Here is a 6839-nt window from a genome sequence, read left to right as displayed (position 1 = left end):
ATTTGTATGCCCATTTTAACTCGATCTCAAAAGCATAAAGAGAAGGAAACGGAATCACAACCAACCATGGGAAGAAGAAAATAAAACCCCTTTTATATGTATCTAGATACTAGCGAAGATGAAATAACATAGGAGATAATTGAAGAGGCTCAACAAAATCCTAGTTTCCAAACACTCATGGAAAGGCTCATAGAAATAGACAAGGAGAAATACTTTCTGATGTTAGCAAGTAAAGGTATTAAACTTCCTAAGGATTTTGACATGGACCAGCTAAGACAAACATGCAATGAAACAAGGGAAGAAATAAGAACACACAACTATGATAACCACAATGACAACACCCCACTTGTTGCTCTCACACAAAAAATGCAAGCATTACAATAACAAATCCAATATGTGCAGCGAGGAACAACCATCGGGAGGTACTCATTGCAGGACATATGTCCTTTCCCTTTCGATGGGAGTCTTAATATGATTTCATTCCGTCCAAATTGTGAAATACCCAAGTATGACAAGTACATGGGGGCCTCTGATCCAAAAGATCACATAAGGGAATTTTGTACTATGAACATGGAATTTGCACACAATGAGACATACATGATGAGACTATTCCCAAGCAGTCTAGGGGGACAAGCCATGGAATGGTTCTCCAAACTCCCTCCCAATATTAGATCCTTTGAAGAATTGGTGAACAAATTCATCACACAATATTCCTATAATATTGAACACGAAGTGACAATGTTGGATCTATGCAATACAAAGGAAAAAAGTGGAGAACCATTCCTCACTTTTCTAAAAAGGTGGAGAATATTTTTTTCAAAATACCCACGTAGTATACCCAAAAAAGGAAAAGATGGCTATCTATATAAACAATTTGGTTGGTAAGATGACTTATCAATTGAAGATACAATGATCTTTTGATAAATTAATTGAAAATGGAATCCAAATCGAAGAAGCGATGGTTGAGAAGGGAGAACTCAAATTGAGCAAGGATAACAAAGGTTCCTCAAGCAACAACAATTTGAATAATGAGAAACCAAAGTTTTAGATGAGGAATAATAATATGGTCAATGAAGGAGTTGTTGATGCTCACAATGTCTCACCTAAGCAACCTGCTTTCAATTTATCAACCAGCACTTTCTCAAACAATCAAAACAACAAATCACATAATAATCAACCAAGACCATCAACACCTAAACCACAAAGGAAATTCACACCACTAGGAGAACCTTTGTAAACCGCATTCAAAACTCTTCTTGCTAATAAAACCGATCACATTACTAGAAGCAAGAGATTTTGAACCACAAATTAAGCCTTCTTGGTGGAATGGTGCATGTTTATGGTGAAAGTGGAAACAACAATATTGAAAGACTAAATAGATTCAACCACAAAACCCTAGCCTAACAAGAACAAAGATCCACCATAACATATGAATATTACCTAAGACAATGCAAATCAAATGAAATCACAAAGATTATACCATCACATGTCCAATAGGGTTTGAATCTCCATTCTTCCTATCTCCATTGATCTTGCTTAATATATTTGAGAGTTGATATGGACCAGATCCATAGGCTATTGTGATGGTGTAAGGACCAAGACAATTTGGTTCGAACTTGCCCTTCTTCTCTCTGTCTTGCTATTTTTTAGGATTTTCCTTGAGAACTAACTCACCTACCTCAAATGTGCGATTCTTTATCTTATGATTGTAGCTGCATCGTTCCTTGACTGAATGATGTGTAGCTCGAGTGACTATCTTCCTTGATAAAGGAACTGAGATAGAATTACTAGCATGTGGACTACATAGGCCCGTATGCATGTCACCTAAAGAAGTTTGGGCATCCCTAAGAACAAAGTCCCTCAAGGAAGCTCCATTAAAGGTCCATGATGTATTGCCAGAAGGGGAAGGATGTGTTGAACAAGTGGATGAGGAATGAAGGCTTGTGATTGCGAAAAGAAGTGAAAGTAGGATAGCATGATGGAGACTTAGGATCAACAAGTATGCTTTTTGACTTGAAATTTTACAACTTTTGCCCCCAGTTATTTTGATATTAGGGGAGATCAACTCTTGTTCTTTTTGCTTCATAGGAGTTTTATCCTTGACTTTAATTTTTGCAGAGTCCAATAGCTTTTGATTTTGATTTGGACTAAAGGACTTTTCTTTATTTTTGACTTTTAGATTTTTCTTTTCAAAGTTTGATTTTTGATCCCCAATGAGTAAGGGCTTTTGTAATTCTTGTTGATCCAAGTTTGGAAGTGGAGTGGAAATGGAAGGAGTGGATGAAATGGCAAGGCTATGTGAGTTCTCAAGAGGGCTGGTGATACACTCAATAGATTCTTTGTTGGAACCACTCTTAGGATTATTGATATCAAGAGTTTCTTGCACCACTGGAGGAGATTTGCATTCAGACTTAGTAGCCACAACACCAAGTAGTTCACACCCAATTCCTTGGCATTGAAAATTATTTGTAGGTTGTTCTTGTCGACTAAATGTGTTAGGAGATAGTGGGAGCTGATCAACATGAAAGATATACTCACCACATCCCATATCTTTAATCTTGAACTTTTCTTTGAGCTCTGTTTGTTTTGATGTAGAAGATTTCAAGGTTTCTGGATCAACGTATGTTGATGAAGGAACAACCTCTCGATTGACTGGGATTGTTATTTCTGATCTAGGTTTCAAGTTATTACAGTATATAAATGGATTAGGATCACCATTAATTGTTACTTCAACTCCATTATGAGGAAACTTAATGCATTAATGGTATGTAGATGGGACTACTCTCATCTCATGAATCCATGGACGTCCTAGCAATATGTTGTATGTGAGATCGAGGTCTAGGACTTGACAAATCACATCCTTTGTAATTGGCCCAACTCTAAGAGGCAAGTTGACTTTGTCTGAATATCCCAATTGTATTATTGTGTACAAAGTACATATACTAAGACCAGCTCCTCCATCTATCAGGACTTGTTTTATTCGATGTTTGTGTAGGAAGGCTTCAATGTGTAAAGGTGCATTATGTGGTTGGCTCACGGAGGCATTGTTAGCTTCTGTGAATGTAAGGGAGTGTGGAACGGAAAGGTATCCCACCATGGCTTGAAACTGGTCCATGTTCAGATCAGTGAGGATGAAAGTGTCTCTCAAAGTTTTGTCAAGAATGGCTTTATGTGCAACGGATATGTGTAACAGTTCAAGGATGGAGATAAGTGCGGGTGTCTTCCTTGACTGTTCTACAAGGTCATACTCAGATTTAGTTGATGAGGAAGCGGTGGTTTTAGCTGGAGCAACTTGGAAAGTGACCTTACCTTGATGAGTTGTGACATTACATTTGGAGGTAGATTCAGAAGAAGGTCCAATTGCTTTAAGGACAACCTTGGGTCTTTGGGTAGATTTTTCAGGTGTTTTGTCCTTGATGATAATGGTAGAGCCATAATTGTCCATCGAAAAGTGATTAACAGTTTAATTATAGTTATAGGACTCTCTGGTATAGTTGGTTTGTTCATCTGTGGCTTTGGCTTTTCCCTTGTCATGTTTTGGGAATGGTTCCTCAAACATCTCATGTTCTTGATTGGATGAATGTCCTTAGATCTCAATGTCACCTCTATCAATAAGATCTTGTATGATGTTCTTCAACCAATGATAATTTCATGTTTTTGTCCCTTGCTCTTGTGATACTCACAGTATTCATCATCATTCCACTAATTTGGTTTGACCTTTGGCTCATATGGAGGCATATCTGGAATTTTTATTATTTTGTTTGCCACTAGCTTCTTGAAAGTTGACTCAAGTGGTTCTCCCAATGGGGTGTATTTCCTTCGTGGTTTTGAAGTTGTTTGAGTATTCACTTGATTGTTTGTAGAGCTTGATCCAGAAAAAACGATTTTGGGTCGTACTGTATTGGCATCAACAACACCATCATTTACTGTGTTCTTGTCTTTATTCCAAAATCTTGGCTTGTCTTTTCCTTTAAAGTTCTCTTTGTTTTCTTTGAATATCTTAATTACTCCTTGTTCAATTAGGACCTTCTTTTCTGCTAAGCCTTTTTCAATGACGTCCTTGAAAGTGGACAAGAAAGTTTTCCTTAGATCATAACCAATTTCTCTGTGGGCATTCTGGGTGAAAATCTCTACCATTTGTTTTTGTGGAATTTCACAAGAGCATTTATTGGATAGATTTCTCCATCTTTGTAAAAATGATGAAAAATATTCTCCATCCTTTTGCTTGGTGTTGCACAAAGTGGTGACTGATATGTCTGTCTCTATGTTGTATGAGAAATGTTGGATAAATGCCTCTGCTAAGTCACCCCATGATTTAATTCCAGGTGGAAGTTGAGAGAACCATTCCATAGCTTGATCACCTAAGCTCTGTGGGAATAATCTCATCAAATATGTCTCTTCTGCTGTCACTTCAATGCAAGCCATGAAAAACTATCTTATATGTGCTTTAGGATCTTCTTTTCATCTATACTTATCAAACTTAGGTGTCACAAAGTGTGTAGGAAATGGAGGCATTGGAATGCTTTTGTCAAATGGATAGGGGCATATGTATCTCATTGTGTAAGTTGGCTTCGGTGTATTTATGTCCTCCATTTTCTTTTGTAAGTTCTTAATTTTCTGCTCCAAATTGTTCTTAGGTGGAGACCAACTTCTTGGACCATACCCCATGCCTGAACCACCGAGTGAAGGAGGAGCATGTTGCATATATGGATGGTATTGATCATACACATGTTCATATGGAGGAGGTCTATAATGATGTTGCATATAAGGACCACTTGGTATAGAGTCATGATGAGGAATGGAATATCCATTTTGTCCATGTATACCATACTCTACAGGTATGTCATGAGTTTGTTCTAATTTTTTGCCCCCAAATTTGACGCGGGGTTTCCTTGTGTCCAAATTTTGAGCATGCCTTTGGATATCCAATTGCTTTGGTGGTTGGTCCTTAGCCTTGCCATGTGATTGAGTCTAATTTTTTGCATAGGACTTACATAATGTTTTGCGAAGATGAGTATCATATACTTGACCATGTGTATGTGGGACCTTAGGTTTTTGAAACAAAGATGATGGTGATTCAAGAACAATATGTGGTCCTCTATTGCCTACACTATTAGGCTTCCTTTGATCCATGTTGAGGTGAGGTTGTTGCAAAGGTTGATTTTCCATTATTTGAGACATGTCAAAATCATGAGGGATCTTGGCTCCACTTTATGCCATCACTTGTAGAAAATATTGTCTATCTCTCCTCATTATTTCCTCAATCAATCGATTAAAATGGGGATCCATAATGGCATCTTCCACTTATGTTGAATGTATGGAAAATTTGTCCATATTGTCATTGTGTGTACCATTGTTGTTTGTGTTATCCATGTTCTCAACATTTTGAATATTTCTATAAGTGTCCATGTCAGGTAATGTGGTATGATCAGAATCAAAAAAGACATCATTATCATACTCATAGGCACTCATGTTTGCAGACTCTTGAGCCTCTTTAGCTTCACTCCTAGATTTTTGGGAATAGGCTTCAACCATGAACTAGGTCTTGACCAAGGTGTTGAAAATGGAAAAGAGTATGGAATACCAAGAGTTGGATGGAATGGAAATGAATCTGAGGTGTACTTGCAATGTCTAAAGTGTAAGACCAAGTATGTATGTAGTAGAGTAAGTGTGGCTTCCAAAGAGATGATAGTTTCTCTTGATGAGGTAAGTTGACCTTGACTCTAAGTAAGACCAAATGAGACCCAAAGGTGATAGACCTTGATGAGTGACCACTTAGAAAAATGTTTTTGTATGTAGTGTATTGACAAAGCAAGATGAGGACAAGCAAGTGACCTTTTGACTTAAGTTTAGACAAATGTGAATGTAATGCAAAGTGTAAATCAATGATGAATTTTGTGAGACCCAAAGGTAGGTTGAATGCTAGATGAAAACTTGAAGAAATAACCTAGGAAGCTCAAGAATTCTGAAACTGATTGCTCTTGTTTGTTGGACTGTAAATTTTTCCAATTTGTGAAGTTGTCTGTTGTGACCAAATCTGAATTTTTGATTATTTTTTGTGACAAGAGGACACAATGTTGATGAAGACTCAATGTTTGTAAGTGTTTAGACTCAAAATGACTCAAAGAAAAGTGTGTTGTTTGATTTAAAAATGTTTTGCATACACTTGAAGACACAAAAGACATAATTTTATGATGTTTGGTCTTGAATGTTTGAATGTTCAAAAGAAGACAAGCACAATTCTTATGGTTGACCAGGACAATAGTTGTTGATCCCACATGGGGTTTCCCCCGAGGCTATGCTATTCAGAGTGGATACTTAGATGCTTGACCCCATTGGCTCCACCCTCAGCACTCACTTGTCCGGGGCAGCCAAGCATCAATTCCCACGAAAACTCCCCGTGGTGAACTTTGTATCTCTACTAAGAACTGTATGTGTGTGGGCCACTCTAGAGGTCCGACCTCCTGCCCCAACAACTATAAGGATTTTTGATTTCTAAAACAAAAAGGTGCTAGTAACATCTGCTCATGTGGCCATACATGTGGCACTTTCAACTCTATGAATACAGAAGGCTCCAAGCCAGTAGGGGTTACGCCCTACAAATGATCAAATAAATTTGATCAAATGGGTTTATGGGGAGACATAGTGTCGATATGAACTAATCAGCACATGTTACCCATGGCTTTCACCATGGGTAAAGTTGTTTATAGTGGTTCGGAAGAGGTGGGTTTTCCTCGCTACCACTTAGGTCATTCCCTCCTCACTAGTAGTCCTGATGACCACACAACGAGGCATGCCCTCTAAAGATTAACACAAAAGAGCCTATTGCCCAAGACACA

Source organism: Cryptomeria japonica, chromosome 6 (assembly GCF_030272615.1).
Source record: "Cryptomeria japonica chromosome 6, Sugi_1.0, whole genome shotgun sequence".
Taxonomy (NCBI): Eukaryota; Viridiplantae; Streptophyta; class Pinopsida; order Cupressales; family Cupressaceae; genus Cryptomeria; species Cryptomeria japonica.
The sequence above is the reverse complement of the archived record's forward strand: the minus strand, read 5'-3'. Positions refer to the sequence as shown.